Here is a 25,877-nt window from a genome sequence, read left to right as displayed (position 1 = left end):
TCAGCATCTCTGGACCTGTGATGTGGCGCAGCTGCAGGCGCCGCATGTGCCACATATTTACGGTGCCGGGCTTATGCATAAGGGAGCTGGCCATTATTGTATCCCTAAACGTGCACACGATGTCAGTTTGCCATGGACTACACGTAGAGGGACTCTAAGATTCTTTAAAAAAACATAGCTAACATTTGGACCTTTACATTTTATTTTGTATAAATTAATTGAATGTTTGTAAAATTTTGCAATGCCCGGGGAATTCTAGTAAAGGGAGCACCCACTGGCAAATCACTAGTGTGTGTGATTGCTGCATTATGTATTACTAACTTTGACGTTGTGCTTTAACTTTGGATAAAAGTTATCATGAATTCTAGCACCAAGAAGCCAATATTGGTAAATATGTGTGCTACAAATAATCCCTAACATACACGGTGCATACAGTATATTTAATCTGGCGCTTTAATCATAGGCTGTTTTAAAGTATTCTGATAAAAATCGAATCGTGCTGAAGACAGCCTTTATTGGTGTTGGATCGAGGACCCAGAAGTCTGCACACCTAGCAGACAGAGATAAAGCACATTGTCAGAAAGTTTAGCGTTTTCCCTACAGGTGGTGTTTGTTGGCCTGTGGCAGGGTCGCCAGTAGGTAGTTATAGTTAGGATTGTTTTCTATAGGAAATCCGCAACATTCTATTGGGAATAACTTTGGCGCCGGTTGAGGAATCTGCCTGTAATTTTCCTTAAATTTGCCTCACTGCGCTCCGCTCCTTCCCTGAAAGTTTGGGGGGGATTCATCAAGCGGGGGCCGAGATAAAAGGGGGGTCCCAAAACGTGTTTTCCCCATGTTAATTTCCTTAGGGCGGTTGGACTCACTTTTAGCCCGAACGGCTGAATGGATTTCCACAAAACTTAGCAAAATTGTAGGGACTGGTAGCCCGATGTGCCTTTGCTATGTCTCAAGATATGTGCTCCAGTGGATTTTGAGTAATTTAGGTTCAAAAAAATATATATATCTGGGCGGAGCCTAACCACACATCTGATCTGATTGGCTGTCAGCACTTCATCCAAGAAGTGTTGGCAGCCATCTTGGGACCAATATACATGATAGCACCTCATTAAAAAGTGTTGTAGTTAATAGAGGGTTTTAGGACTTTAGTTACATTATAAATCATTTGTTGATGGTACCATACTCATTTTAGGAATTGTGGTGTGTTCTAAGGTGATTTTACCATGTGAAAAAGCCTTCTGGTGTGATATCATGAATCATATTTGAAAGAAAACTAATATCTCATGATTTTCCCACAGTGGTTTGGAAGGGGATCTATAAGCTAAACTGAAAGCATATTTTCTGTAAATTCACATTATCTTTCTCAGTCATGTGAGAATGAAGTCTGACATTCTCAGTAAAACATGTACATCCAACAATGACAGAGACTGTCAGTTGATTTCTTTGTGTTCTACTGCAGCCTCCTACAGTGTTCTAAAGAACAACTAGAGCGCTAACAGTCCTACTTATTACAAAGGTATAGCACACCTGAAGCCATCGTGATGGGAATAAAGTGGTAACTCTTAAAACATTTAATTTAAAAAGGAACACAATGAGGGGGTATATTATGCCATAGAAAGTATTATTAGTGCTGCAGAAAGAAAAATTAGGGCACATTTTGAATGACTTCTCAAATCCTCTTCAATTTCATAAAAAAATTCTGACATACAGTCTCCCAAGATGGCCACCAGAGTCAAAAGAGCCGAAATGTAGCTCAAATATCACCCAGACGTAGCCCAAGTATAGCCCAATGACAGAATGTCCCAGAGTGTTCTAAAGAACAACTAGAGCGCTAACAGTCTTACTTATGACAAAAGTATGGCACACCATAAGTCATCTTGATTGGAATGAAGTGGTAAGTCTGAAAACATTTAATTTAAAAAGGAACAAAATGAGGGGGTTCCTTTTGCCATAGAAAGTATGATTAGTGCTTCAGAAAGAAAAATTAGGGATCATTTTGAGTGACTTCTCAAATCCTCTGAAACATGCACTTTGAATACCAGCAGCAGACTTCCCTGGTGAGCAGTAGCTTTACTACAGTGATCTAATGAGCAACTAGAGTGCTAACAGTCAGAATTTATGGCAAATGTGTGACACATCTGAATGCCGTCTTGATAGAAACAAAGTAAACAAGCATTGAAAATGCAATAGATCTCGCCCTCGTTTATGTTAAAGCCATTCTGTTTGTAATGAGGTGGCTTTTTAGCTTTGCTTTTATTAGTGTATTTTAAACTTTCATGTAAATAACATGCATCTGTATGCATACATGTATATGTCTGCATGCATTTATATTTGTATTTATATAGATATACAGATTATATATGTTTATATATGTATGTATATATATATATATATACATACACATACATATATAAATGCATATGCATATATATCCATATATATATGTGTATATGTGTGCGTGTAGAGAGAGGTAGAGAGGTAGAGAGGTAGAGGTGTAGAGGTAGAGAGGGAGAGGTAGAGAGGTAGCGGTAGAGAGGTAGAGACTAGTAGAGAGAGAAGTAGAGAGAGGTAGAGAGGTAGAGAGTAGAGAGTGAGTAATAGAGAGTAGAGAGTGAGTAGTAGAGAGTAGTAGAGAGCAGTAGAGAGAGTAGCAGAGAGTGAGTAGTAGAGAGTAGTAGAGTGAGTAGTAGAGAGCAGTAGAGAGTGAGTAGTAGAGAGTAGTAAAGAGTGAGTAGTAGAGAGTAGTAGAGAGTGAGTAGTGGAGAGTGAGTATAAGAGAGTAGTAGAGAGTGAGTAGCAGAGTGAGTAGTAGAGACTAGTAGAGAGAGTAGTAAGAGTAGTAGAGAGTGAGTAGTAGAGAGTGAGTAGTAGAGTGAGTAGTAGAGAGTGAGTAGTAGAGAGAGTAGTAGAGAGTGAGTAGTAGAGAGTGAGTAGTAGAGAGTAGTAGAGAGTGAGTAGTAAAGAATGAGTAGTAGAGCGAGAGTAGTAGAGAGTGAGTAGTAGAGAGTAGTAGATAGTGAGTAGCAGAGTGAGTAGTGGAGACTAGTAGAGAGAGAGTAGTAGAGAGTGAGTAGTAGAGAGTAGTAGAGAGTGAGTAGTAGAGTGAGTAGTAGAGAGTGAGTAGTAGAGAGAGAGTAGTAGAGAGTGAGTAGTAGAGAGTAGTAGAGAGTGAGAAGTAGAGAGTGAGTAGTAGAGAGTAGTAGATAGTGAGTAGTAAAGAGTGAGTAGTAGAGAGAGAGTAGTAGAGTGTGAGTAGTAGAGAGTAGTAGATAGTGAGTAGTAGAGTTAAAGAGTGAGTAGTAAAGAATGAGTAGTAGAGAGAGAGTAGTAGAGAGTGAGTAGTAGAGAGTAGTAGAGAGTGAGTAGTAGAGTGAGTAGTAGAGAGTGAGTAGTAGAGAGAGAGTAGAAGAGAGTGAGTAGTAGAGAGTAGTAGAGAGTGAGTAGTAGAGTGAGTAGTAGAGAGTGAGTAGTAGAGAGAGAGTAGAAGAGAGTGAGTAGTAGAGAGTAGTAGAGAGTGAAAAGTAGAGAGTGAGTAGTAGAGAGTAGTAGATAGTGAGTAGTAAAGAGTGAGTAGTAGAGAGAGAGTAGTAGAGAGTGAGTAGTAGAGAGTAGTAGATAGTGAGTAGTAGGGAGTGAGTAGTAGAGAGAGAGTAGTAGAGAGTAGTAGAGTAGTAGAGAATGAGTAGTAGATAGTGAGTATTTGAGAGTAGTGGAGTAGGAGAGAGTAAGTAGTAGAGAGTAGTGGAGAATATTCCAAAGTTTGGCACAGCACCACTTGCACAATAAGTCCAATCAAATCATATCACTTAGAGTCCTTATTGAAGCGCTGAATCTTGGTGTATATTCAAATGCTTTTATTTTTCTTAAGTTTATGTACCACAGCCAGCCGAAACGTTTCGTTCTGTACAACAGAACTTCTTCAGGGTGTTCTTATTTCCTTCAAGTTATGTCGGTATCCTGTTGTCATATAACTAGATATTTCTTCCAAATGTTAGACGAGACGTAAGTACATTCTTATTCAAAGTGACTAGGTATCAATTTTACCCACACAATTCGGGCAGACTTGAGTAATTTATAGCATCCTCAAAGTCAGTCTTTCAAAAATTCCAAAGTATAGGACATAATAATCCAAATCCAAATGTTTCTCAAGAAAAGTCATTTTCAATCGTTTGGAATATCGGTGTTTGGGCAGATATGACCCAGGGACCCCCAGTATGCAAGGGGAATTAGTCCCCCCTCCGCAAACGCGCCAGTGGCCTGCGTTACAGAGAGGTGTAAAGAGGGGCATAGCCTCATTACACCTCTGTGCAATGCAGCCTCCTGGCGCATACTGGAGGTTCCAGGTGGGCTAGTTGGCCCCCAGGGACCCCTAGTATGCATGGGGAATTAGTTACCCCTCTTCAAACATGCACGGGGGCTGCGTTGCAGAGAGGTGTAAAAAAGGGTGTGGCCACATTACACCTCTCTGCAATGCAGCCCCCTGGCGCATACTTGAGGCTCCTGGTGGGCTAGTTGGCCCCAAGGGACCCCCAGTATGCAAGGGGAATTAGTTCCCCCTCTGCAAACGCGGCACGGGGCTGCATTGCAGAGAGGTGTAACAAGGGGCATAGCCTCATTACACCTCTGCAATGCAGCCCCCTGGCGCATACTGGAGGTTCCAGGTGGGCTAGTTGGCCCCCAGGGGCCCCCAGTATGTAAGGGGAATTAGTTCCCCCTCTTCAAACATGCATGGGGGCTGCGTTGCAGAGAGTGTAAAAAGGGGATTGGCTTCATTACACCTCTCTGCAATGCAGTCCCCTGTCGCATACTGGAGATTCCTGGTGGGCTTTCAGGTCTTATATAGTTAGGAATTAGCATTAAAAAAAACTTTGAAATTCACTGAAAAAAACATAGGTTTCAGGCCTTATATAGTTAGGAATTAGCATTTAAAAAACCTATGAAATTCACTGAAAAAAACATAGGTTTCACACCAGTTATAGTTAGGAATTAGCATTTAAAAAACCTAATAAATTCACTGAAAAAACCATAGGTTTGACACCAGTTATAGTTAGCTGGAAATTTTACTGACATAAAACCATTGAAATTCCCACGTTATAGTTAGTTGGACTCACTATAACTTGCGCGCCTGCAATGCCCTGCTGATGACGTCACATATTACATCACTCATGATATGCTTTTATGAGCGTTTTGTCCAGAAGATTGGTATCTCTACCGCGCTGTGCTTCGCTACCATAGGTAATAGAAGGTAGGAATTTGGCCTGTGCTACCACTAAGAGAGGGCTCAGCGTTGAGCCCAGTAGTTTAGCTGATAAACCTTTCATGGTTAAGGCAAGGATCATCCCTTTCCTTTTGATCTTTTCTTGTTGTCGGGTGAATGATCCTTCTTTGTCTAGGTAAACTTCCAGATGCTTGTAAGCCTCCGCTGATTCAACGTGTTTGTCGGCCAGGTACCATAGGTAGCTCTTTTTCCGTTTGCTATTGATTGTCATGGTCCTATTTTTTTTTTAGGTTTATTGAAAGGATATTTTCTTCTATGTAGACTCGCAGACTGTTAAGAAGATGTTGCAAGCCAACTGCTGTGTGGCTGAGTAGTACTATGTCGTCCGCGTATAGTAGATTGGACAGTGAGGTGCCCCCTAGTCTGGGCGCATGTGAATTGCAGGTGTTAAGTGACTATGTTAAGTCTGTCATGAATAAGTTGAATAAAATAGGGGTCAAGGTGCAGCCCTGTTTGAGACCTTTGGTTGTTGTAACTTTTCTTGATAGATGGGACCCTGAACCTAATTTGACTTGTACCCAGGTGTCAGTATATAAAAGCATTATCATCGATAGAAGGTTGTTTGGGATGCCCCATCTGGCAAACGTGGACTACAGTTTGGACCTCTCCACATTATCAAACGCGGCGCTGAAGTCAATGAAACAGACACGCAGCTGTGTTTTCCTCATTTTTGTCATGTCCATTATTAATGAAATTGCCATGATGTTAGATATCGTACCGGAGTTTTTTTGGAATCCTGTCTTATTTAGCGGGATTATTTCATTATTTTCCGCCCAGGTTGTCAATTCCAACAGCAGTGTTCCCACAAAATATTTTGCCTCGTTGTTTTATGGATTGGAATGTTCATTGAACCTTTCCATGATTCTGGAATTATACCCAGTTGTCTTACCTCTACTATACATATATATACACACACACACATATATATAAATCTATATCTATATCTATATCTATATATATATATATGTAGGTGGAGGAGGGGCAAGTAACTACCTGACTGAGCGTGGCCACAATATCAGCTTAAACATCAGCAGACCCCCAGGACATTGTTTAAACTTTGAAACGGGCACTGAGGAAGCTATTCATGCGAAACGCGTCTGCCTTGTGTTTCAAGGTTGCTGTACACAGAGCGCTGGAACTAATGAAAGTCAGTTGCAGTTTATCCCGGAGATGTCTTGTTCTTTTGTCCTTACCTGGAGAAAGACCAGCTGTCGTGTTTCGCCAGCTTGCAGGTGCTGGCTTTAGCGAGACGCCCTCTCGTTCTGGCAGTATCGTGGGACACCTGCAACCCTTGGTTTAAGTATTGTCTACACCACAATACCCCCCCGACGTTCTACATTTCCAAACGGAGGTTACCGGCACAAGGGGAGAGAGAAGGCAAAGCTTTTGCCTGAAAAGGGAGACTGGAACTGACTTACACCCCTCAAAGGAACTGCGAAGGAGTGGGGCCCACCATCCAACCTGGTTTGGGGCTTTACCTGTTGCCTGAGAGACCCTATCACTGTATAGGCACTCATGGAGGACTCCAACTCCCAAGATGCAGCAGCCGGGGGGGGTGGAGCGCGAGATGTCCTGCAACCCCGTGGGTGGAGGAGGGGCAAGTAACCACCTGACTGGGCGTGGCCACAATATCAGCTTAAAAATCAGCAGACGCCCAGGACATTGTTTTAACTTTGAAACGGGCACTGAGGAAGCTATTCATGCAAAACGCGTCTGCCTTGCATTTCAAGGTTGCTGTACACAGAGCGCTGGAACTAATAAAAGTCAGCTGCAGTTTATCCCGGAGATGTCTCGTTCTTTTGTCCTTACCAGGAGAAAGACTAGCTGTCATATATATATATATAGATATAGATATAGATATAGATATATATAGCAACAATCTGCCCTAAAGCATGCTAATTGAACCATGCGTGGTGAATGGTCACATTTAAATATATTAATTCATGCTTTGATTGGCCCTTCGTGGGCTGTGTATAGTACCTCATTGTTCTTTTGCATGTTGGGATTTTTAGTCCCCAAATGTGAATCCGTATTACCTATAGTAGGCTCAATGCACACATTTCATATTTTTGCATTGTTTCCTTCATAGGATTACTGCTCTCCAAGGCGGCTTTCATTAATCTTGGCTTCCCAGGCTGCGGATGTGAACCAGGTTCACCGGAGCACTCTCATATGAGTATACAGATTGTTCAGTAACAATTAAAGTCCATATCAACACCAATATGACAGAAGTACAAGAAATCCAAAAGATGAGTGAATCCTGGAGTCTTTAATGGAGATTACAGCCAGCCGACACGTGTTTCGTCGCCTTCGCGATTCATCAGGGCTAGAAGGCCGTATCGACGTCACGAAAGGTCGCTCAGCTGGTGATATTTCCGACCCAGCCGGGCCCGTGACCTATGGAGCTGGTTCGAGTGCGTCCAGCAACAGTCTATATCTTGTTTATGAGTACTGTACTGGGCGTATTGTAGTATACTCGGAGGTAGCCACAGACAGTTGTTTATGTATATCAAGGTTTCATCAGAAAGTACTCTCTTCCTTGGCGGTAGTGTTTACAATAGTAGGAGTCCCGGTTAAATCCCTCTCATTAGCGTAATGGCGGTAAAAGGTACGAGTTCCCAATTTTATACTCCACGAGGCCGTGTGTTGGCTCTCGTAGCGCGTACGGCGGGTGTGCCTCCTCCGAGTGTAGTTCCTGTTTGGACAGGAACTACACTCGGAGGAGGCACACCCGCCGTACGCGCTACGAGAGCCAACACACGGCCTCGTGGAGTATAAAATTGGGAACTCGTACCTTTTACCGCCATTACGCTAATGAGAGGGATTTAACCGGGACTCCTACTATTGTAAACACTACCGCCAAGGAAGAGAGTACTTTCTGATGAAACCTTGATATACATAAACAACTGTCTGTGGCTACCTCCGAGTATACTACAATACGCCCAGTACAGTACTCATAAACAAGATATAGACTGTTGCTGGACGCACTCGAACCAGCTCCATAGGTCACGGGCCCGGCTGGGTCGGAAATATCACCAGCTGAGCGACCTTTCGTGACGTCGATACGGCCTTCTAGCCCTGATGAATCGCGAAGGCGACGAAACACGTGTCGGCTGGCTGTAATCTCCATTAAAGACTCCAGGATTCACTCATCTTTTGGATTTCTTGTACTTCTGTCATATTGGTGTTGATATGGACTTTAATTGTTACTGAACAATCTGTATACTCATATGAGAGTGCTCCGGCAAACTGTAACGTAATTCAGCAGTAGTTATATCTACTCTAGGGAGTGGTTTAGGTTGGTCCACTCGCTGAACAGCACCTCAGATATTGACAAAAAGTTGAATCACATGCGTTTATACAGGCAGTGCACCCAGTCAGAACTGAGCTAAAAACCTTTTTTCTTTCTAGTGAACCAGGTTCACTCCCAGCCTCTTTATTCTTGAAAGATGATGCTCCTCTCCTACGACGTGGGCCGCAGTGAATTCATGTATTACAACAATCTGCCCTAAAGCATTGAGATGTCACTCGACGGGTCACCACCATCAGGTATTGTTTCTGTAGCCCGAAACAAAACTACTTAGGGGAGGGTCTGAGGGCTGTTTTACGACTCTATACTGGATACATGCCCCAATCGTACAACTATAGCCACAAAAGGTATCCAGGAGTCAGTGTTTTACTCGAGACTAACTACTATGTGACTTGAGCTGTGCGAGTTCAAGTGTAAACCAACATTCAGTATGCAACTAAGGGCAGGAAATATTCCCATCAGTTGCCGCTCTGTACCACCATTTTTTCATCATTTGGGTACTCCATACCCTGGAGTTAGTACACAGAACTGGTCACACTGTAAGTGGTGGGAGGACCGTGTAAGTATGAAGACCAATGTGAGTGGTGTCTTAAGAATGATGTCGGCAAGGTTTACACTTGAGGGAAGCAGTGCAGTGAGGGATAAGGGAAAGTGAGTAAAATTAGGTGGACTCGAGTAGAAAATTGATTTATTGGTTTCTCTCGAACCCCTAAGACTAAAAACAGGTGCAAAAAGGTAGATTTAACAATATATCTACATGCAAGTGGTCAACATGTTTCTGCATTTATCAGGAGTGTTCCCTATGCATTCTTCAGGACCATGGTTTTGCTACTGCTTGCTTATATAAGTGAGAAATAAAATTTAAAATGGAAAATTTCACCTGAAAAGCAGGTGTAGAATCTCCGCCACAGTCTAAAATCAAGTCACATAAGGAGAGACGAAAAGAGAAAAACAACATGGAATTATGGAATGCACTAACAACATTACGCTATTCCTGTGCTCACGTATATGCAAATTTGCACGAACATGGTAACACTCACCCAATACTTGTGGGGAAGGCGCCTCACCTCACCTGGCAGGAGCTCAGGTAGAAAAGGAGCACTGCTCTGTTAGCAAAAGAACAATAACAGGGACATTCAACCGTGTCAGTAGGACAAAGCAAGAGAAAATTAGGTATGTAACAATGTATTCGGTGTCAGACCGAGATAGCTACGTGTAACAATAAGGGCCGTAGCATGGTGTACGATGTCCGTATTGTTGCTCGAGGAGGACTACCTTAGGCACTCACCTCTCCGTCAGTGTCTCCAAATGTCCCTCTGGGCTCTTCTGGGGAGGCACCGAGCAAGGGAAATGGGCGGGTATATCTGTGGAGATTACTGGGCGAGTGTGATGCATGATGGGAATTGTAGTTCCTCGCTAGACGGTAAACAGTGGTGTTGGACTTTTTGAGGAAGACTATGTATTGTTATAGTGACATCCATGGAATGGGTTCGTTGAGACCATCTTTGTCACTATTAAGTTTGTACACCCATTTTTGCTCGATTTTGAATAGGAATTTACCGACATCTGGACAGTGATCGGGTATTATCGGTTGTTCCAAGATCGTCCATTGGAATTCGCTCGGCCCATGTCCTTTCTCTAAGAAGTGTGCTGTTAAGCGAGTAGCTTGTTTTCGACAGCGGACTGTGCTTTTGTGTTCTCCAATTCTAATTTTTGTTTTGCGGGTTGTCATGCCGACGTACCTCTTTGAGCAAGGGCACGTGATCATGTAGATCGTGTTTTCGCTGTTACAGTTGGTGAACTTGCGCTGTTGCCAGGGGCGCGATGTTCCAATGTCAACACTGGTGGTTCTCGTGGTTTGAGGGCATGCTGAGCAATTGCCACAGGGGTGATGTCCTTGCACAGGTGGCATGTCCCATAATGTTCCGATTTGTCGGGGTGTTCTATTTTTCGGTCTGGTATGGACCAAATGGTCTCTTATGTTTGGTCCTCTCTTGAATGCAAAAAGGGGTGGTGGTAGAGTGTCTCCACTGGTGTTCAGAATGGACCAGTGTTTTGTTATGATCTTCCGAACCTCATTGGACCTCGTATGGAACGTGTTTACGAAAGTCATCCTCTGGGTCTTCTCTTTCTGAATGGCAACCTCTAAGAGGGCTTCTCTGTTATTATTAGAGGCTCTTTTCTTGGACTGGCGGATAATCCTCGCCGGATACTTCTTTTCTCGCAAGAATTTGGAGAGTGTCCCAGAATGTTTCTCAAATGATTCTTTAGTTGAGCAGTTCCTTTTCAATCTGAGAAATTGTCCAAATGGTAAATTTTCTCTTAAGGACTTCGGGTGGCAACTTTCAAAATTGAGCAACGAGTTGCGTGCCATCGGTTTCCTGTACAGTTCTGTGTTGAGCCCTTCTTCTGTGACTACAATTAGAAGGTCAAGGAATGGCAGTTCCCTCTTACTGCATTCCACAGTGAATTTCAGAAACTGATTACAGTTGTTTAACCAACCGTGAAATTCTTGAAGGCTGGTCTCTGTGCCTCTCCATACCACAAGGATATCGTCTATGTATCGCTTCCAAAGTCGGAGCGATACATAGTAAGGATTGTCCTGATGCAGGATTTTGGTTTGTTCTAAAGCATGGACGTACAAATTCGCCAGGCTTGGCGCAAAAACGCTGCCCATGCTGGTGCCAGACGTCTGGAGGTAGATGGTATCCTCAAATTTGAAGTAGTTTTCCTTCATTGCTAGTTCTGCCAACTCCATAATGAATGAGACCGGAGTGATTGTTTGCAGGTCTCTTTCTTGGAGGATGTTGCCCACTACTTCCAAGGTTTCCGTTTGTGGGATAGATGTATATAGGGACTCTACATCGAAGGATACTAGTAGGTCCAGGCTAGGGTCAAATTCTATGGTTGGTAGGAGTCGAAGTACATCTTTTGTGTCCTTCAGATAGGTTGGCATTTCCTTCACAATGGGATTAAGGAAAAAATCAACAAAGGTTGATAGAGGCTCCAGTATGGACCCAATTCCAGAGATGATGGGTCTTCCCGGTGGAGGTCTCTGGGGTTTATGCACCTTTGGCAAACAATAAAAATAGGGGATTGTGGGATGAGAGGTGCACAGAAATTGTCCTTCTTGAGGGGTAATCCATCCTTGTGATGTGGCCTCCTCGACCAGATGGTTGATTTTGTTTTTCAATCTCTCGGTTGGATCATCTTTTAGAAGTCGATAGGATCTGTGGTCCTGTAACTGTCTCAGGCATTCCTGTCTGTAGGTGTCTCTGTCTAAGATGACAATGCCTCCGCCCTTGTCTGCAGGCTTAATTATAATCGAGTCGTTGGTCGTAAGTGCTTGCAGAGCTAGTTTCTCTTTATTTGGTAAGTTAACATAAGATCTTGGTTTCTTTGTTTTAAACAGTAGGTCAATATCAGTTTCTACTGCCTCCTCAAAGGTTTGGACCCTTGTTGGTAATCCAAGTCACATAGTAGTTAGTCTCGAGTAAAACACTGACTCCTGGATACCTTTTGTGGCTATAATTGTTTCTGTAGCCGCCTCAGTGTTCCGTTATGCAATTTTCTGCTGACAAGCTTTGAGGATATCACCCTCTTCTTCCTGGGCTGCTAATTGAATCATGCGTGGTGAATTGTCATATTTAAATTCATTAATTCATGCTTTGATTGGCCCTTCGTGGGCTGTGTATAGTACATCATTGTCCCTTTGCATGATGGGATTTGTAGCCCCCAAATGTGAATCCGTATTACATATAGTAGGCTCAATGCGCATATTTCATAATTTTAACATTGTTTCCTTCATAGGATTATGGCTGCCCAATGTGGCTTTCATTAATCTTGGCTTCCTGTGCTGCGGATTTGAACCAGTTTCACTCCCAGCCTCTTTTTTCTTGAAAGATGGTGCTCCTATCCTACGACGTGGGCTGCCGCGAATTCATGTATTACAACAATCTGTCCTAAAGCATTGAGAGGTCACTGGACGGGTCACCACCATCAGGTATTGTTTCTCTGGCTGCCTCAGTGCAATGCAATGTCAATGCAATCCAATGACAATGACACTTTATTTGTGTGATTAATTAAAAGCAATACAAAAAGGGACAATCAATATAAAAGGGATAGTTAAAACTGAGGAAAATAATGATATATACACAGCTTAATCCTAAAACCACCATTTGGTGTTTTGTTTTCTAAGATGCAATAAATGTTATTCCTTTAGGTGCACCGGGCAAGTTTTAAGTGGGAGCCAAACTGCATAGTTCCTTCCTCCGATGGATTCCATGCAGTGCCATGGTTGACCTGTCCGTTAGGGCTTGGCGGGCATGGTAGATGAACTACGCAAAATTGGCCAAGTGCTTCACTGTGTCCGGCAAGTATAACAGAAGAACTGCCTCCTTTGCCGTCCGCATTCTAAGATGCAATAAATGTTATTCCTTTAGGTGCACCGGGCAAGTTTTAAGTGGGAGCCAGACTTCATAGGACCTTCCTCCGATGGATTCCATGCAGTGCCATGGTTTACCTGTCCGTTAGGGCTTGGCGGGCATGGTAGATGAACTTCGCAAAATTGGCCAAGTGCTTCACTGTGTCCAGCAAGTATAACAGAAGAACTGCCTCCTTTGCAGTCTGCATGCCCAGTTGGAGGAGAATGGGCCTTAGATGGATTTGACGGATTGGCAACAGGGCGGGACAGCATAGTAAGATGTGTGTCAGTGATTCACGCTTGTAATGGCAGAGGTGACACTCCGTAATCGCTGGTCTTACTTTCACTGAAGGATACAGATGTTTTAAAGGAAGCACGTGTAGTCTGGCTGCAAGAATCCTTTGTAGGGCTTGCCTCCCCACTGGCTGTGTGAGGTGTGGTTTGAGGCCATAAGAAGTGTGAAGGGAACTTTGGGTCTCATGGAAGCCTCTAGCTGTCAAAGCTTTGACATCTAGTTTACGAGAGCATGATCTTACTTGCTTTTTTATTGATGTTTTAATAGTAGTACACTTAATTATATTAGGGTCCCAGTTCTCTGTAGCTAGGTTCAAGAGATCTTTGGCTGAGGCAAGACCAGTTGACCACGGGTTGCCCGGGTTTTTAAATATTTTGTTTATAACAAACTTCATTGAATTCTTTGGGGCCACAGTGGTTAAATAAAAGTATTTTCCCAGACTTGCCAGTTCTTCCAACGATTGTTGATTAAGGTTAAATTACAGGCGAATTAGAGTGTACCTTGTGCACGCTGGAAGACAAAATAGCTTTTTGAAGGCTGCACAGTTGATCTTTTCAAGGTCTTGCACAAATTTGCCTGGGAACGCCTGTATCGCATAGTTGAGGGAAGGTAGTAATTTTGCCATCAGGACTCGTTGGATAGCTGTGGTTGTTGGACTTTCCAAGGTGGCATTAAGTTTACAGATGGCGTGAGTAACCATTTTGCATTTCTGCTGGAGCTCGTGGCGATGAGCCTGTGGCCTGCCAATTTCACTGAACCAGCCTCAGTGTTCCGTTATGCAATTATCTGCCAACGCGTTTTGAGGTTATCTTCTTCCTTTGCTACTAATTGAATCAGGCGCGGTGAATGGTCATATTTAAATTCATTAATTCATGCTTTGATTGGCCCTTCGTGGGCTGTGTATAGTACATCATTGTCCCTTTGCATGTTGGGATTTGTAGTCCCCAAATGTGAATCTGTATTACCTATAGTAGGCTTAATGCGCATATTTCATATCTTTAGCATTGTTTCCTTTGTAGGATTATGGCTCCCAAGGCGGCTTTCATTAATCTTGGTTTCCTGTGCTGCGGATTTGAACGATTTTAACTCCCAGCCTCTTTATTCTTGAAAGATGGTGCTCCTCTCCTATGACGTGGGCCACCGCAAATTCATGTATTACAACAATCTGCCCTAAAGCATTGAGAGGTCACTCAACGGGTCACCACCATCAGGTATTGTTTCTCTGGCCACCTCAGTGTTCCGTGATGCAATTTTTTGCCAACGCGTTTCGAGGTTATCAACCTCTTCCACCTGGGCTGAGGCAGCCAGAGAAACAATACCTGATGGTGGTGACCTGTTTAGTGACCTCTCAATGCTTTAGGGCAGATTGTTGTAATACATGTAAATAAAATGCTGAATTATTTGATCTCAGACTTTCTATTGTTATGAGTGAATGCATTATGTGCTTATAGACAGTCCAAGCACCTACTCACTATCCAGGGTTATGAGAACTCAGGGTAAATACCAGCAATCATAACTCCCTTCTGCTCCTTTACAATACATTTTAATGCACCCCCAAAACTTCTGCTTTTTCTTTTTTAAATCTTTTTTATTCAAGAAGAACATAAAACGCACAATACAATAAAAAATGCAGTACATTGCATCAATTTAGACTTCTATTAATTATGAAATACAGTAAAAATTCAAGTTCATGAAATGGGTTATCGTAAAAAAAAGGCAAACAGCATTGTTCCATAGTTAAATCACTTAAATGTCTTCCTCGTCTACCACAAGGGATGGGGGAGGCAAACTGGAGTGCAAAACAAATCCCTACTCTCATTCCATGGGCCCCAGATTTTGTGCATTTATAGGGACAACCCCTACGTTCATAAACAGCCTTTCCGCTTGCATGCACCAGTCCATATCAGACTCCCAGTCCGAGTATTTAACTCGACTTCTCCTCTCTAAATTCTAGCTATATTGCGTTTTGTCACCATATAGCCCAATGCAACCCACCTCTGCTCAGCACATGACAGATACGTGGCCTCCCAGATGTTAAACAGACAGAGCCGAGGGGAAACCTCTATAGATGAATTACATATGCAGAACATACCCGTGAGAATCCTTTCCCAATACCTCTGGAAGACTGGGCACTGTCACCATTGATGAACATAGGTACCAACCCTCATTTTGACCAGTATTGTGTTGGTATAATATGTCTGATGCAACAATGTGAGTTGTATACATTTAAGTCTTGATCTGATCGCTACCTCGCGAGGTGAGGCCAATGCCTCCCGCCAATCATCATCGTCCAAGTCCCCCTATGTCGTCTGCCCATTTTGCACGTAGTTTCTCCTAAGCCTCTGGAGTATGATTTAAGAACTTATGGTAGGTCAATGAGATGGCTCTCTCCGGAAGATACTCATACAACAATCTATCCTCCAGAGGCGAGGAAATCGGAAAATCTGAGTCCTTTGGAATAGCTTTATTCAAAGCGTTTTTGGCCTGGATGCAGTGAAAAGTTACTCTTTCATGCAACTGGTAGTCTCTTTGCAAATCGCTAAATGGAATTACTCTCCCCTTGGCCCACATGTCTCTGACTTTCGAGAGACCAATCAAGTCCCATTTATCAAACCCTGGCTGCTTCGATAACATACCTAGGTGGTTCGCTTCTAGTAATGGGGTAACTTCCGTGATCTTGTATTTCCACTCCAGAGCACGTGTTGCTTTGTGCCATATGTCTACCGTCGAAGACGTTGGAGTAAATCTGGGTGCGTACCATGTCCCCCCATAAAGGGCCCTTGAATTAGTGCCAGAAGACATGTTATGTCTGTGCATTCTATATGCGGGGTCCGATACAGGTCGATGGGCCCAGTGATTTAAAACAACTAGCTGTGAGGCCCAATATTACGATCTAATATTAGTCAGAGCAATGCAACCATCATACCAGCTTTTTGTTAACTTTGTGAGAGCAATCTGGGGAGAACCTTGGTTCCAAAGGAGAGCATGGACCTCCAAATCGATTGACTGAAAATACTGCTGTGAAACAAAATATGGCGTATTTTGCAGGTCATACAGACAGCGCGGGAGTGCCATCATCTTGTAAAGTGCCACTCTACCTAAAAGCATTAGGGGTAGTGTTTTCCAATGGTTTATGTTCGCTTGAAGGCGGAGCAAGTAGGGCTTTAAATTATGTTAATAAAATTTGAGGTAATATATATTCCTAAATATCTAAAGCCATATGTTACTATTTGGGCCTCACAGTCCCCGCTCAAAACATAAATCAAGGATTTATCCCAATTAATAGTGCACCTGGAATATTTTTGGAATTGCTCAAAGATATCAATTCGGATCGAAAAGTAAGGACAAGCCAGATACAGCAAGACATCATCGGCATAGAGGAAAATCTTGTCTGTCCAATCCAGTGACCAATTAAGGCCCCTGACAAGGGGGTCTCCCCTTATCCAGATCGCCAATGGCTCAAGGGCCAAGGCAAAGAGCAGGGGCGGTAGCGAGCAATGCAAAGGGTGCAGAACGAGCACCATTTACTGAAATCCTAGCAAGGGTGTCAGAGTAAAGAAGACGCACCCAGGACAGGAACCGACCACCAAATCCATATCTTTCAAGCACAGTAAAAGGAAATGACCATTCAATCATGTCAAATGCCATTTTGGTGTCAAGAGACATTATAATGGAATCCTCCTGTATAGGAGTGGCCCTGCCCAGGACACCATATAGATGGCAGAGATTCAATGCTGTATTCCTGGTAGGCATATAGCCTGATTGGTCCGGGTGTACTAATTTGAGGAGGCACGGGTAGAGATGTTGTGCTAGAATCTTAGTTAGGATTTTAACTTCAGGGTCAAGTAAGGGGGGACTACCTGCTTTATGAATGACCACTATATTTGCTAATCTTTACGTTGCAGGCAAAGTACTCTGACTCACACTCTCCTCATACATTCAAACTAGGATTATGGCAATAGTCATACCATTTGACTTATACAATTCAATTGAAAGGCCACTCTGGTCCATGGCTTTACCAGACTGCAGTGAGCTGACTGCCTTAGACACCTCATCAGCTGTCAAAGCTGCTTATAAATCCTCAACGTCTTGGGCATCTAAAACAGGTAACAGCAAAGTAGCCAGCAGTTCCACCGCTTCCGCCTTGGTAGACGACAGCGTGGAAGTATATACCTGCTCAAAATAACTGGCAAACTCCTCCTCAATCCTAATCCTGTCCTGTATTACCCCTCTCCTCTCTCCCACAATCTGAACCACCCATCTATTGGTCAACTCTCTTTTGTCCAACCACGCTAATAACTTGCTAGCCTTATCACCCATATTCTAAATATGATGTTGGGTGACCCGGTACTGGGTCTTAGCAACTTCTTCTGCAATATCCCTGTATTCCATTGGTTTTATGGATAATATATGCGCGGTAGCAGGCGTATGAGAGGCCACCAACTCGCCCTCTAATGCAGTCACCTCTTTTTCACAATCGTCCAATTGTTTACTCTTCTCTTTTCTATGACTTGCTACCGCCTCCACTCCACTACCTCAGATTACCACCTTGCAGACCTCCCATAACATTACTTCCGATGACACCAAACCATAATTTTCTGCACAATATTTTGGGTAGCTTTCATCAACTGTTCTCTGATCTCTGGCATTTTAAGATACCAAGGGCTAAGAACCATTTTGTGTCAGGTAGGGGGAGGAAAACCTCAATAATATGTCACAATCGGGGAATGGTCAGAAATACCTCTGGGAAGGAAGATGTTCCCATCAAACATGGGGAGCTGAGAGGCCTTACAGAAAACATAATCAATATGGGACAGGCTCCCATGTACCCCAGAATAAAATGTATGTTGGGAGGAGGTAGAATTACATGTCCTCCACAAGTCTATCAAGCCCAGCAGCTCAAGAAATTCTGCCACTAATTTACCAGACGCCTCTTCCCTGCTGGACAGCAGATGGACCAGTTCTCCATTGAGAGCAGCATTACAATCTCCCCCCACTAATACATCACCATCAAGTTCAACATATGAGGTCCTAAAGTCAGCCAGTGTGATGTTTGGGGGCACATAGAGAGAAGTTACATTAATGGGCCTCCCCACCCACTGTCCCAAAACCATCACCAACCTGCCCAGTGGATCTCGGGTAATCTTCTGTATTTGAAAAGGGAGGGACATTTGTACCAGAATGCCCACCCCTCCGGATCCTCTTGCATTACCTGCATGAGCCACCAACTTATACTCCCATCTATTAAGAGCACAATAGGAGGTACCATGAATCTGAGTTTCCTGGAGCAGAACCAGATCAGGGACCTGCCGTTTCAACTATTGTAGAACAATTCCCTGTTTAATACAATCCCCCAGGCTGTTCACATTCCAAGAGAGTAGTTTCAAGCGTCCATATTGTGGGTTTGAACCTTGGTCAGTATTCATTTAAACAAACGGTTAACGCCCTGATGTGTGTAGGATAACTGCGGGGTAGTGCTGACACTCCCCATCCGCAGCAGCTCAAGGAATAGTAAATACTTGATTTGTGCATCCTGGAAACAACAGTAGGAATAACCCAGTTCGCCATGAAGAAAATATTGCACATAAACTTGTACTGCACACATACAAAGACTGCAACAATACCCATTAAAAACCCTGGAACCCATCTCCACCCTGCCTCCCTGCAAAATGGGCTCAAACTGCCCCCCCCCACTTTTGCAGAGCACCTGTAATCCCCAAACATGTCTAATCTAAGGAGGGAAACGTTAAACTGATGGACTACCCAAAAGGTTGCATTATCAATCCGCCAAAAAACTAATATATGAGCTCTTAAGCATAGCACAGCCAGAGTCAGGAGCCAACCCACAACGCACTTTAACTTTACATGCCATCCGCCACCCTGCCCTCCAACTATGATATGATGCACTGCACCATCCCCACCACCAACCAGTCTGTTAGATCACGACTCCCCCCCCCCAATAAAGGGAACCAGCACCCCCAATTCCGTATCTCGCCATACAAATGGACCCTCGCCGACATAGAATCCGTTAATACTCATCGTAAGTGCAGCTGGGCAAGAGACCGTCCCATATCTGGCAGGCAACATGGGTCCGCTCTAAATGAGAATGGAGCCAGCAGTCATTCACTCCCACATCTGTTGGTTCTTTCTTGCTGACTGTCCAGCCTCTGCTCTTCACTCGGAGATGATCGCCGGTGAGCGTTGGAGGAAAGTCAGCCTTGAAGCTAGTCCCAGGTCTCCTCTGAAGTTTGGAAAAAACATGATTTCCCCTCAGCAATTACTCTCAATTTGGCAGTAAAGAGCATGGCATATTTAAGATTGTGTCCGCGAAGTGCCTGCTTTACTTCGAGGAAGGATCTACGTCTCTGTTGTACCTTTTAGATAAAGTCCGGAAAAAAGGTAATATTAAAATTCCCAAATTTAAGAGGTGGAGCAGCCCTGGCTGCCTGAAGGATGATGTCCCTATTCAGAACATTGAATATTCTCAGGAATAAGGTCCGCGGAGGGGTGCCCGGCCTTGGGGAGCCACCTGGCATCCGGAGTGCCTTCTCCACCGAAAAAATTTAGAGAGGGATCTGGGAGGTAGATGCTTTTGTATTAGCTTCTTGATGAACAAATCAGCGACCTGCCCTTCTGACTTTTTGAGAACTCCCAAAATACGAACATTGTTTCTTCATGTGCGCCTTTCATAATCCTCCAATTTTGCTTCAAAGTCGAAGTCTTAGGCCTGTAGACGCTCAACTGCTGATTCAAAGGACTTTGTTGACGTTTGAAGTGTTTTGACTGAGTCTTCGGTTTCCTTGACTCTATCGCCTATTTTGTGAAGATCAGCGTGTATGAGGGTGACTTTCGTTGTTACCATGTCAATCTTGTGATCCAACACTGTGCGAACCCCTTGAATAGCCTCCATGACATTGATGAGAGATGGACCCTCTGTGACAGCTGACTGTTTCATTTCACTCTCTGTTTGCTTCTCCTCCACCGCATCAACTTTAGAGTGGGAAAATGTGGATAGTTTCACCAAGCTGCACTGCCTGGTGCCTTTATTAGCAGCCATTGCTTCGGAACCAACCCTAAATTCAGACTCTAAGTGAAGGGGTGGTGGGACCCAAAAACCGGGGAGGCCTGTGCCTGAAATAAAATGTAAATGTTCAACTTGCTCTGCACTCTCAAAAAGCTCCAGTGAAACTGTGCCGTGGATGATGTGGGAAACAAACGTCCTCCCAAAATGGCTGCTGCACAAAGCTCCTGTGCCCCCAAAACAAATAGGAGCACAGACAGATCAGTGCACATCCAATCCAAGCCACAACATGGATCAGCAAGGTTCAAGACCCGGAATCCATGTAGCCTCCAAGCCGCCACCACAAAATTTCAAATGTCCTCAGAGCTGATGTATAGTGAAGCACTCGATGCAGATGGGAGAGGGGCACCATGCCTCAAAACAATGGCGGCCCGACGCTGATCAGTTCTCAAGATCCCCACTTTGCTTATAGCCCTATAATCAAGGATGCGATGGGGGGAGGCTTATCATGATGCCCCCAACCTCCACAGTGGCCCCAGAAATCCAGGCTCCCATCCCTGCAGCTCAATTATGCGTATACCGGAGCCCACTCGTCACAGCGCCACCTCCACCCAGTAGCTCCGCCAGCAAACATCAAATTAGGGACACTACCAGAGCGCCGGTCCATCCTCCTCCGCCACTCGCCAGCTGCGGCGAAAGCAGAGCGCCAGCCTGTGCCCGCAGGCCCCGACAGTAACAAGCGAGGTCTAGTGGAGCTGCTGCGGATGTCCTCCTGACCAGTACGTTCTCGCGACCTCGGTCCGGAGTCACAAGTCCAATTGTGTAGGGCAGAGCTGGTGGATCTCAGCAATCTCTAGAACAGGTGACTCCTTGGCTCAGTGGGTACCCATGTTGTGAAGTTAGACGAGCCCGTCGGATATTTTAATGGAGGTAGGGTGAAAGTTACGTTTTTTAAGCTCGCCCCCCCAAACCGCCTGCTTTTTATACATTAATACTATATGTACTTTGCGATAGTGGAGATTACGAATCACTGTCCAAAGATATTGAATCACATTGAATCAAATTATCAGGGTAGATGGTTTCGATCGTGCCTTCCTTCTGATACCTCACATATGACTTAAAACTTAGCGGTCGCACACACAAATAAAGGTCTGGCATTCATTTTTAAGATACAAAGTGCCTCTCTATAGTCCCTAATGCCCAGTTGTTTGCATATGGGAGCCAGTCATCTATTCCTAGGGACTGAATAGGCTGCATAGCCAAACAAGGCATGGACTATGGTTTCTCTGGGGGCATAGCAGCATGGACAGCCCCTACCGGTAGTAGAATTGCCTACCCAAGAGCTTGTAAATGTGTTTAGAGGAATTGTACCATAACAAAATTGGATATAAAGCGTTCTTTATCACATCAAGGAAACTCTCCAACAAACACTGTGGTTTAAAATCTAGGAATTCCATGTTAGTCTTCCTAAATTGCTGTTCCTGATCTCATTTCCAAATATCCAATCCCAGTACATAGATTTTAATAGATTTTTTGTGAGGAGATCTTGGGAATGGGTACAACCTCCTGTTACCCCAATATTTTTTAATAAGATGTTTAAGTCCCTTATCCAACCTCTTCTTGTTAATATCTAAAGTATGTACTTCCTCCCAAGTCAGGGCATAAGGGTACAGGTCCAGGGTTGAGCGGAGCCTCACCCAAAACAAGAGAGTGGGTAGTTTAGCTAGATCCTTTATAGATCTGACACCAATATGTAACTTGAGAGGAAGTAGTGGTGTACTTGATGGAAGAGAAACTAAGTTCCTCAAATATCTATTCTCAGTTAAGGTGAGATCATCCATTTTATCAAAACCCCACAGCTCTGCGCCATACAGAGCACCTACTGCTATGGATCTATAAATATCTAATGCTGGCGTGACCGGTTTAGTGAAGGATCCCGAGTGTTCCTTTCTCACGGATCCTAAAATCTGTCTAAACTTTAGGTTGATATTAGTCATATGGGGCTTCCAGGACATTACAAAAAGGGGATTGCTATGTTGTTCCTCTCTAAAAGCTTTAGCAGTTTGGAGAAGCCAAGTGGTTGGATCTCACTATTCCCTAGAGAGGATAGTTGTGGGGATCCATTTGTTGGATCATAATGCCCTCACACACCCTTTCAGGTGTCATGCTTCATCATATGGGCTGCTTTTCATTGGGGCAGTGGTGCAATCCCCAACGGGCTCCTAAAAAGGGGCTCTTTGTCGGATATCTTTTATCCAACTGCTGTATGGTGAAGTGCGGGTGTGGGGCCCAATAGTGTAGATGCTGTGATGTGAGATAAAATAGAGCTGGGAGTACCTAGAATGGACAAACTTTATTCTGGGGGTCTTCTGTCCTAATTAAAAGCAGTATAACAAGGCGCTATCACGTCCACTAAGTGTGCCTATGTGCTCTTGTAAAAGTGTGTTGGTCAACATGATTCTCACTAGTGGTGTATTAACCTTGCGATTCTTCAGGGCCTAAAAATGTGAGCTATCTACAAAAATTAATAAAAGGTAAACAAAGTTTCAGTAAGTCAGAGATGACACTTTTACCCTAAGTCTTCTGGACCTGCCTGGATCTACCTGTGGGAGAAAAAGGAATCTGATATTTGCAGTTTGTTCACTGACACCAACAATGTTCCATGGTGACTCCAAAGCATGCTACTTATATTCTAGTGAGGCCGCTCACTGGCGGACGAAAATACAGACAAGGTTAAAAAGTTTAAAAACAGGTGATCTTCCACAGTGAACAAAGGTGAATGATATCCCTGTGGAAAAAACAGGACAGAAAAAATCATTTCGTTTAATGGAGGACTCACCCACTCTTTGTGATCACCAGCCTTCAAGAGTGCCCGTGGAGCCGATCACACGGCTCTGCTCCTGTGTAGGCAAGATGGCAGTGTGGGGAAGAAAAAGGTATAAAACTGTGCAGACGATATTAGCAACATACTGAAGGAACAGCTATCATCAGTTACACTCTACATGAATCTTTGATTCAAAGACCAAAAAGCATCTATTAGTCATACAGGTGTACCTAATAGTGGGAAGTTGGTAAACATTTGTATGAAGAGTGGATATAAGTGTTATTAGGGTGTGTCCAGTGTGTAGTGATTGTGGACAACATCCTCATGTAACAGTCATAGTGCTACTTGGAGATATATGTGTCATTGAAGATATATTGTCCTTGTTTAGTTGTTTCTTATTCGAAAGCAGGCCAAAAATTGGATACATGCGTCTTATTAAAGTATATCTATGTTCCCTCAACCAGCTTTACACTCAAATATTCAAAACTACATAACTACTCCAATCTAATGTTATTTATTTTAAACCTACCTCTAAAAGATTTCTGTGGATTGAGCATCATTAGTTTTGTCTTGCTAGTGTTTATTTCTAGCCCCCTTACAACACAAAACGATTTAAATTTGTGTAATAGGGTCTGCAGTCCACTGGGAGTTTTGGAGACAAGGAGCGTGCTTCCCAGCTGTTATATTATTAGCTAGTGCAATAAAAACCATTCCTCACTTGTCTTCTTAAGAGAGTTCAATATTTTGCCTCATTTGGGGTGAATTTGCCCCTGAAATCAGGGCTTTAAGTGGGATGAAAAAACTGTGGAGTCTCTCAAAGGAGCATGGCCTACTTAATTAAGGGGGTGGCTGAAAAACAAGTTAGCAAAAAATCTTTATTCTTTATTCCAAAAATCTGTATTTTGTTGTTTCTGTCATTGCATCCAGACATAGGATACAACAAGTCAGGCGCACAGCACCCATTGAACTCAAAGGGCTTCAGCCCATCCCCCGCCATGTGTGTCAGCCCGGGCTGACACAGCTTCCCCCGCTGGCACACAGACAGTTTTTGAGCTTATCGCAGCCGCACCCGAGTACTTCACAGGTCTTTAAAAGACCATTTACGTGTTAACGAGGCTTTGTTATTTTTGTTTAAACCCTCATTTCCACTCTGCCTATTGCTGGGATAATTACCCCCCCCCCCCCGAAATTTTTAGTTGCACCCCACCCCACCCCCAAAATTTGCCTCTAGTAGTGCCTCTGCAACAAGTAACATAATACCTACAAGAAGTCAGGACTATTGGCTTTGTCAATGGTTGTTAGTTGCAAAGAAAAATAAGCAGCAACTGTGGCTTGTTGTATATATTATTTTAAAAGCATCCTCTTAAAGCCCTGGTGACACCAAGGTGATGTTGCTGCTCCTGCATTTCACCACTGCTGGGAGTGTGGAGGAAGTAACAGGGACTCGAGGTCTCAGGAGGCAAAGAGGCATCCCACAGATTGCTCTCACCTGACACAGCTGCCGGGGATTTAAAGGACCTCACCGCTCCTGCTTCGCTGGAGCCGCAGCGCTACTGTTTTCCCCACCGCTGGGAGTGTGGAGGGAGTAACCGGGACTCGAGATCCCAGGAGGCAAATAGGCACCCCACAGATCGCTCTCACCTGACACAGCTTCCGGGGATTTTAAAGGACCTCGTCACTTCCGCCCCGCGGATGCACGCGGGCGTGCGCCGGGCGAAACCCTGGGCCAAGGGCGGGCCTGTTTGAGCCCGTTCGAGGCTGGAGTAGGCTGGGCTGGGCCCACTCTCTAATGTTTGGTCCGGTAAAACAGTGCTCTCATTTGGGCTGCATGGCTAAGCTACTAAATACATGTTCTAAAGACATTCAATGTGTAGTTCTTGCTCTGCCTAATGCTTTTAAGTTAGCATTGATTAATGTTTACTACCGCCCTGTCAGTTTAACCAAAGAGTTCAGTATTTTCAAGGACTTGTCCCTCTTTATTTCAACACTCCAGAGTAGTACTTATGTCCTGGTTGGGGGCAAACTGAATTGCCAATACGAGCCCCTTGAGGGTCTGAGTGAAGTCGTCCTAGTGGCAGAGGACGATCATTGGTCTATTACTCGGATCCAGACCCCACTGTCTAGGGCATGGACGTCGCTAGCTATACAGATCACGTCACTAACTCTAACTCACTCCCTACAAGCATGCAATGGTCGCACCCCTTCTGATATCCCAGCTAAATTCACTTTTAACAAACCTGGACAAACGTCTCACCTTGATTACATTCTGGTAGAGACAAGGCTATGGTCGAAGGTAATAGATCTTAACGTTTTTACAAGAGTTGATAGCGACCATATTGCCCTAATTCTGAAACTGGGTTTGCATATTACCAGTAAGAGTGGTGTATTACTTTCCGGGGATAATGTTGGTGATCTTACTCTATCTAGCGACAGGCGCAGAATAAGATGGCAGAAATTACTGGAACACCTGGAACAAATTGAAAAACTTTACAGCTGGCTATCCCATCCTTTATGGAGGCCATAGCCCTATCCAATCCACCAGTACCCCCTGATTACCTCAACAAGATGGAGGCTCTTCACGAGGGCCTGGTAAGTAAACTGGCAGATGTACTTAACCCTCGGGTTCTCAAGAAGGGAAATCGGGCTCCCCATTGTTCCTGGTATAATTCTACTTGTAGGAAGGCCAAAACGGAATTATTGCAGGCCGTAGAAGAAAATAATAGAAT

This window comes from Lissotriton vulgaris, chromosome 2_1 (assembly GCF_964263255.1).
Source record: "Lissotriton vulgaris chromosome 2_1, aLisVul1.2, whole genome shotgun sequence".
NCBI lineage: Eukaryota > Metazoa > Chordata > Amphibia > Caudata > Salamandridae > Lissotriton > Lissotriton vulgaris.
Note: the sequence above shows the minus strand (reverse complement) of the source record.